Source organism: Petromyzon marinus, unplaced genomic scaffold, assembly GCF_048934315.1.
Source record: "Petromyzon marinus isolate PM22_M1 ecotype Great Lakes invasive population unplaced genomic scaffold, UKy_Petmar_22M1.pri1.0 PM_Scaffold_52, whole genome shotgun sequence".
Lineage (NCBI taxonomy): Eukaryota > Metazoa > Chordata > Hyperoartia > Petromyzontiformes > Petromyzontidae > Petromyzon > Petromyzon marinus.
This window is the reverse complement of record NW_027423524.1, coordinates 20,001-27,500: the sequence shown is the minus strand read 5'-3', so window position 1 is coordinate 27,500 and position 7,500 is coordinate 20,001. Positions and strand designations below refer to the sequence as shown.

General features: G+C 39.9%; 1 protein-coding gene across 2 annotated transcripts in view; it reads left to right on the top strand.

Moving 5' to 3' along the window:
- The window catches only part of HYOU1 (hypoxia up-regulated 1), a 99,885-nt gene that overhangs the window by 82,359 nt on the left and 10,026 nt on the right, over positions 1 to 7,500 (top strand). The gene's annotated exons all lie outside the window — the stretch shown is intronic.

Below are 7,500 nucleotides of genomic sequence, written 5' to 3'. Positions count from 1 at the left end.
TTCATTCATTCACTCATTCACTCATTCATTCACTCACTCATTCATTCATTCACTCATTCATTCACTCATACACTCACTCATTCACTCATTCATACACTCATTCACTCGTTCATTCATTCATTCACTCACTCATTCAATCACTCATTCAATCACTCATTCATTCACTCATTCACTCATTCATTCACGCATTCATTCACTCATTCATTCATTCACTCATTCACTCATGCACTCACTCATTCATTCACTCACTCATACACTCACTCATACACTCATGCACTCACTCATACACTCACTCATACACTCACTCATACACTCACTCATTCACTCATTCATTCACTCACTCATTCACTCATTCATTCACTCATTCACTCACACACTCAGACAGACCTTTCAGACCCTGACGAGGTTCAAATCAACGCCTCACGCTCTCGGTGAGAGCACTCACTCATTCATTCACTCACTCATTCATTCATTCACTCATTCATTCACTCATTCACTCATTCATACACTCATACACTCACTCATTCATTCATTCACTCATTCACTCACTCATTCATTCATTCACTCATTCATTCACTCATTCATTCATACACTCATTCACTCACTCATTCACTCACTCATACACTCATTCATTCATTCACTCACTCATTCATTCATACACTCATTCATTCATTCACTCATTCATTCATTTACTCATACACTCACTCATTCATTCATTCATTCACTCACTCATTCACTCATTCATTCACTCATACACTCACTCATACACTCATTCATTCATTCACTCACTCATTCATTCATACACTCATTCACTCACTCATTCACTCACTCATACACTCACTCATTCATTCATTCACTCATTCATTCACTCATTCATTCACTCACTCACTCATACACTCACTCACACACTCACACTCACTCATACACTCATACACTCACTCACACTCATACACTCACTCACTCATACACTCACTCATACACTCACTCATACACTCGCTCATACACTCACTCATTCACTCACTCATTCATTCATTCACTCATTCATTCACTCATTCATTCACTCATTCATTCACTCATTCACTCGTTCATTCATTCATTCGCTCACTCATTCAATCACTCATTCAATCACTCATTCATTCACTCATTCACTCATTCATTCATTCACTCATTCATTCATTCACTCATTCACTCATGCACTCACTCATACACTCATACACTCATTCACTCATTCACTCATGCACTCACTCATACACTCATACACTCACTCATACACTCACTCACTCATTCACTCACTCATTCATTCATACACTCATTCACTCACTCATACACTCACTCATTCATTCACTCATTCATTCACTCACTCATTCACTCACACACTCAGACAGACCTTTCAGACCCTGACGAGGTTCAAATCAACGCCTCACGCTCTCGGTGAGAGCACTCACTCACTCACTCATTCATTCACTCATTCATTCACTCATTCATTCATTCACTCATTCTTACACTCACTCACTCATTCATTCATTCACTCATTCATTCACTCACTCATTCATTCACTCATTCATTCACTCATACACTCACTCATACACTCATTCATTCATTCACTCACTCATTCATTCATACACTCATTCACTCACTCACTCATTCACTCACTCATACACTCACTCATTCATTCATTCACTCATTCATTCACTCATTCATTCACTCATTCATTCACTCACTCACTCATACACTCAATCACTCACTCATACACTCACTCATACACTCACTCATTCATACACTCACTCACACACTCAAACACTCACTCATACACTCACTCATACACTCACTCACACACACTCTCACTTACTCACACTCACTCACTCATACACTCACTCACTCATACACTCACTCATACACTCGCTCATACACTCGCTCATACACTCACTCATTCATTCACTCATTCATTCACTCACTAATTCATTCACTCATTCATTCATTCATTCACTCATTCATTCATTCACTCATTCACTCATTCATTCACTCATTCATTCATTCATTCACTCATTCATTCATTTACTCATACACTCACTCATTCACTCATTCATACACTCATTCACTCGTTCATTCATTCATTCACTCACTCATTCAATCACTCATTCAATCACTCATTCATTCACTCATTCACTCATTCATTCATTCACTCATTCATTCATTCACTCATTCACTCATGCACTCACTCATTCATTCACTCACTCATACACTCACTCATGCACTCACTCATACACTCACTCACTCATACACTCACTCATACACTCACTCATTCATTCACTCACTCATACACTCACTCATGCACTCACTCATACACTCACTCACTCATACACTCACTCATACACTCATTCATTCATTCACTCACTCATTCACTCACTCATTCATTCACTCACTCATTCACTCACACACTCAGACAGACCTTTCAGACCCTGACGAGGTTCAAATCAACGCCTCACGCTCTCGGTGAGAGCACTCACTCATTCATTCACTCACTCATTCATTCACTCATTCATTCACTCATTCATTCACTCACTCATTCATTCATTCATTTACTCATTCATTCATTTACTCATACACTCACTCATTCATTCATTCATTCACTCACTCATTCATTCACTCATTCATTCACTCATACACTCACTCATACACTCATTCATTCATTCACTCACTCATTCATTCATACACTCATTCACTCACTCATTCACTCACTCATACACTCACTCATTCATTCATTCACTCATTCATTCACTCATTCATTCACTCACTCACTCATACACTCACTCACACACTCACACTCACTCATACACTCATACACTCACTCACACTCACTCATACACTCACTCACTCATACACTCACTCATACACTCACTCATACACTCGCTCATACACTCACTCATTCATTCACTCATTCATTCACTCACTCATTCATTCACTCACTAATTCATTCACTCATTCACTCATTCATTCACTCATTCATTCACTCATTCATTCACTCACTCATACATTCATTCACTCATTCATTCACTCATTCATTCACTCATACACTCATACACTCACTCACTCATACACTCACTCATACACTCACTCATACACTCACTCAGTCACTCACTCACTCATACACTCACTCACTCATACACTCACTCACACACACTCACTCACACACACTCACTCATACACTCACACACTCATACACTCACTCATACACTCACTCACTCATTCATTCACTCATTCATTCATTCACTCATTCATTCACTCACTCATACACTCACTCATACACTCACTCAGTCACTCATACACTCATACACACTCATACACTCATTCACTCATACACTCACTCACACACACTCACACACTCATACACTCACTCATACACTCATACACACTCACACACTCACTCACACACTCGCTCATACACTCACTCACTCATTCATTCACTCATTCACTCACACACTCACACACTCACTCACTCATTCATTCACTCATTCACTCACACACTCAGACAGACCTTTCAGACCCTGACGAGGTTCAAATCAACGCCTCACGCTCTCGGTGAGAGCACTCACTCATTCACTCATTCATTCACTCATTCATTCATTCATTCATTCATTCACTCATTCTTACACTCACTCACTCATTCATTCATTCATTCACTCATTCATTCATTCACTCATTCATTCACTCATTCATTCATTCGCTCATTCATTCATTTAATCACTCATTCATTCATTCACCCACTCACTCATTCATTCACTCATTCATTCATTCACTCATTCATTCATTCACTCATTCACTCACTCACTCATACACTCACTCATACACTCATTCATTTAATCACTCATTCATTCACTCATACACTCATTCATACACACATTCATTCATTCACTCATTCACTCACTCACTCACTCATTCATTCACTCATTCATTCACTCACTCACTCATTCACTCACTCACTCATACACTCACTCATACACTCATTAATTTAATCACTCATTCATTCACTCATACACTCATTCATACACTCATTCATTCAATCACTCACTCATACACTCATTCACTCACTCATTCACTCACTCACTCATACACTCATTTATTCATTCATTCACTCATTCATTCATTCACTCATTCATTCACTCATTCATTCACTCACTCATTCATTCATTCACTCATTCATTCACTCATTCATTCATTCACTCACTCATTCATTCACTCATTCATTCATTCACTCATTCATTCACTCATTCATTCACTCATTCATTCACTCATACACTCATTCATTCACTCATTCATTCACTCACTCATACACTCATACACTCACTCATACACTCACTCACTCATTCACTCACTCATTCATTCATTCACTCATTCATTCACTCATTCATTCACTCATTCATTCACTCATTCACTCGTTCATTCATTCATTCGCTCACTCATTCAATCACTCATTCAATCACTCATTCATTCACTCATTCACTCATTCATTCATTCACTCATTCATTCATTCACTCATTCACTCATGCACTCACTCATACACTCATACACTCACTCATACACTCACTCACTCATTCACTCACTCATTCATTCATACACTCATTCACTCACTCATACACTCACTCATTCATTCACTCATTCATTCACTCACTCATTCACTCACACACTCAGACAGACCTTTCAGACCCTGACGAGGTTCAAATCAACGCCTCACGCTCTCGGTGAGAGCACTCACTCACTCACTCATTCATTCACTCATTCATTCACTCATTCATTCATTCACTCATTCTTACACTCACTCACTCATTCATTCATTCACTCATTCATTCACTCACTCATTCATTCACTCATTCATTCACTCATACACTCACTCATACACTCATTCATTCATTCACTCACTCATTCATTCATACACTCATTCACTCACTCACTCATTCACTCACTCATACACTCACTCATTCATTCATTCACTCATTCATTCACTCATTCATTCACTCATTCATTCACTCACTCACTCATACACTCACTCACACACTCACACTCACTCATACACTCATACACTCACTCACACTCACTCACTCATACACTCACTCACTCATACACTCACTCATACACTCGCTCATACACTCGCTCATACACTCACTCATTCATTCACTCATTCATTCACTCACTAATTCATTCACTCATTCATTCATTCATTCATTCATTCACTCATTCACTCATTCATTCACTCATTCACTCATTCATTCACTCATTCACTCATTCATACACTCATACACTCATACACTCACTCACTCATACACTCACTCATACACTCACTCATACACTCACTCATACACTCACTCATACACTCACTCATACACTCACTCAGTCACTCACTCACTCATACACTCACTCACTCATACACTCACTCACACACACACTCATACACTCACTCACTCACTCATTCATTCACTCATTCATTCATTCACTCATTCATTCACTCACTCATACACTCACTCATTCACTCATTCACTCATTCATACACTCATACACTCACTCACTCATACACTCACTCACTCATACACTCACTCATACACTCACTCATACACTCACTCAGTCACTCATACACTCACACACTCATACACTCATTCACTCATACACTCACTCACACACACTCATACACTCATACACACTCACTCACTCACACACTCACTCACACACTCACTCACACACTCGCTCATACACTCACTCACTCATTCATTCACTCATTCACTCACTCATTCATTCACTCACTCATTCACTCATTCATTCACTCACTCACTCATACACTCACTCATACACTCATGCACTCACTCATACACTCACTCACTCATTCATTCACTCATTCATTCATTCACTCATTCATTCACTCTCATTCACTCATTCATTCACTCACTCATACACTCATTCATTCATTCACTCATTCATTCATTCACTCACTCATTCATTCACTCACTCATTCATTCACTCATTCATTCATTCACTCACTAATTCATTCACTCATTCATTCTTTCACTCAGTCATTCATTCATTCATTTAATCACTCATTCATTCATTCACCCACTCACTCATTCATTCACTCATTCATTCATTCACTCATTCATTCACTCATTCATTCACTCACTCACTCATACACTCATTCATTTAATCACTCATTCATTCATTCACTCATACACTCATTCATACACTCATTCACTCATTCACTCATTCACTCATTCATTCACTCACTCACTCATTCACTCACTCACTCATACACTCACTCATACACTCATTCATTTAATCACTCATTCATTCACTCATACACTCATTCATACACTCATTCATTCAATCACTCACTCATTCACCCATTAATTCATTCACTCATACACTCATTCACTCACTCACTCATACACTCATTTATTCATTCATTCACTCATACACTCACTCATTCACTCACTCATTCATTCACTCACTCATTCACTCACTCATTCATTCACTCACTCATTCGCTCCCTCACTCACTCATACACTCATTCATTCACTCACTCATACACTCACACACTCACACATACACTCACTCATACACTCATTCATTCACTCATACTCATTCACTCACTCATACACTCAATCATACACACTGTGTGTCTCTGTGTGTGTGTCTGTATGTGTATGTGTGTGTGTCTGTGTGTGTGTCTGTATGTGTGTGTGTGTGTGTCTCTGTGTGTGTGTCTCTGTGTATGTGTGTGTGTGTCTCTGTGTGTGTCTCTGTGTGTGTGTGTCTACATGTGTGTGTGTGTCTACATGTCTGTATGTGTGTGTGTCTGCGTGTGTGTCTGCGTGTGTGTGTGTGTGTCTGTGTGTGTGTGACTGTGTGTGTGTGACTTTGTGTGTCACTGTGTGTCACTGTGTGTGTGTGTCTCTGTGTGTCACTGTGTGTGTGTGTCTCTGTGTGTGTGTGTGTGTCACTGTGTGTGTGTGTGTGTCACTGTGTGTGTGTGTGTGTCTGTGTGTGTGTTTCATTGTGTGTGTGTCTGTGTGTGTGTGTCTGCCTGTGTGTGTCTGTGTGTGTGTCTGTGTGTGGCTGTGTGTCACTGTGTGTCACTGTGTGTGTCTACATGTGTGTGTGTGGCTCTGTGTGTGTGTCTGTGTGTGTGTGTGTCTCTGTGTGTGTCTCTGTGTGTGTGTGTGTCTGTGTGTGTGTGTCACTGTGTGTGTGTCTCTGTGTGTGTGTGTGTGTCACTGTGTGTGTGTGTTTGTGTTTCTCTGTGTGTGTGTGTGTGTCACTGTGTGTGTTTGTGTGTCTCTGTGTGTGTGTGTGTGTGTCACTGTGTGTGTGTGTGTGTCTCTGTGTGTGTGTCTGTGTGTGTCTCTGTGTGTGTCTCTGTGTGTGTCTCTGTGTGTGTCTCTGTGTGTGTGTCTGTGTGTGTCTCTGTGTGTGTCTCTGTGTCTGTGTGTGTGTCACTGTGTGTGTGTCTGTGTGTGT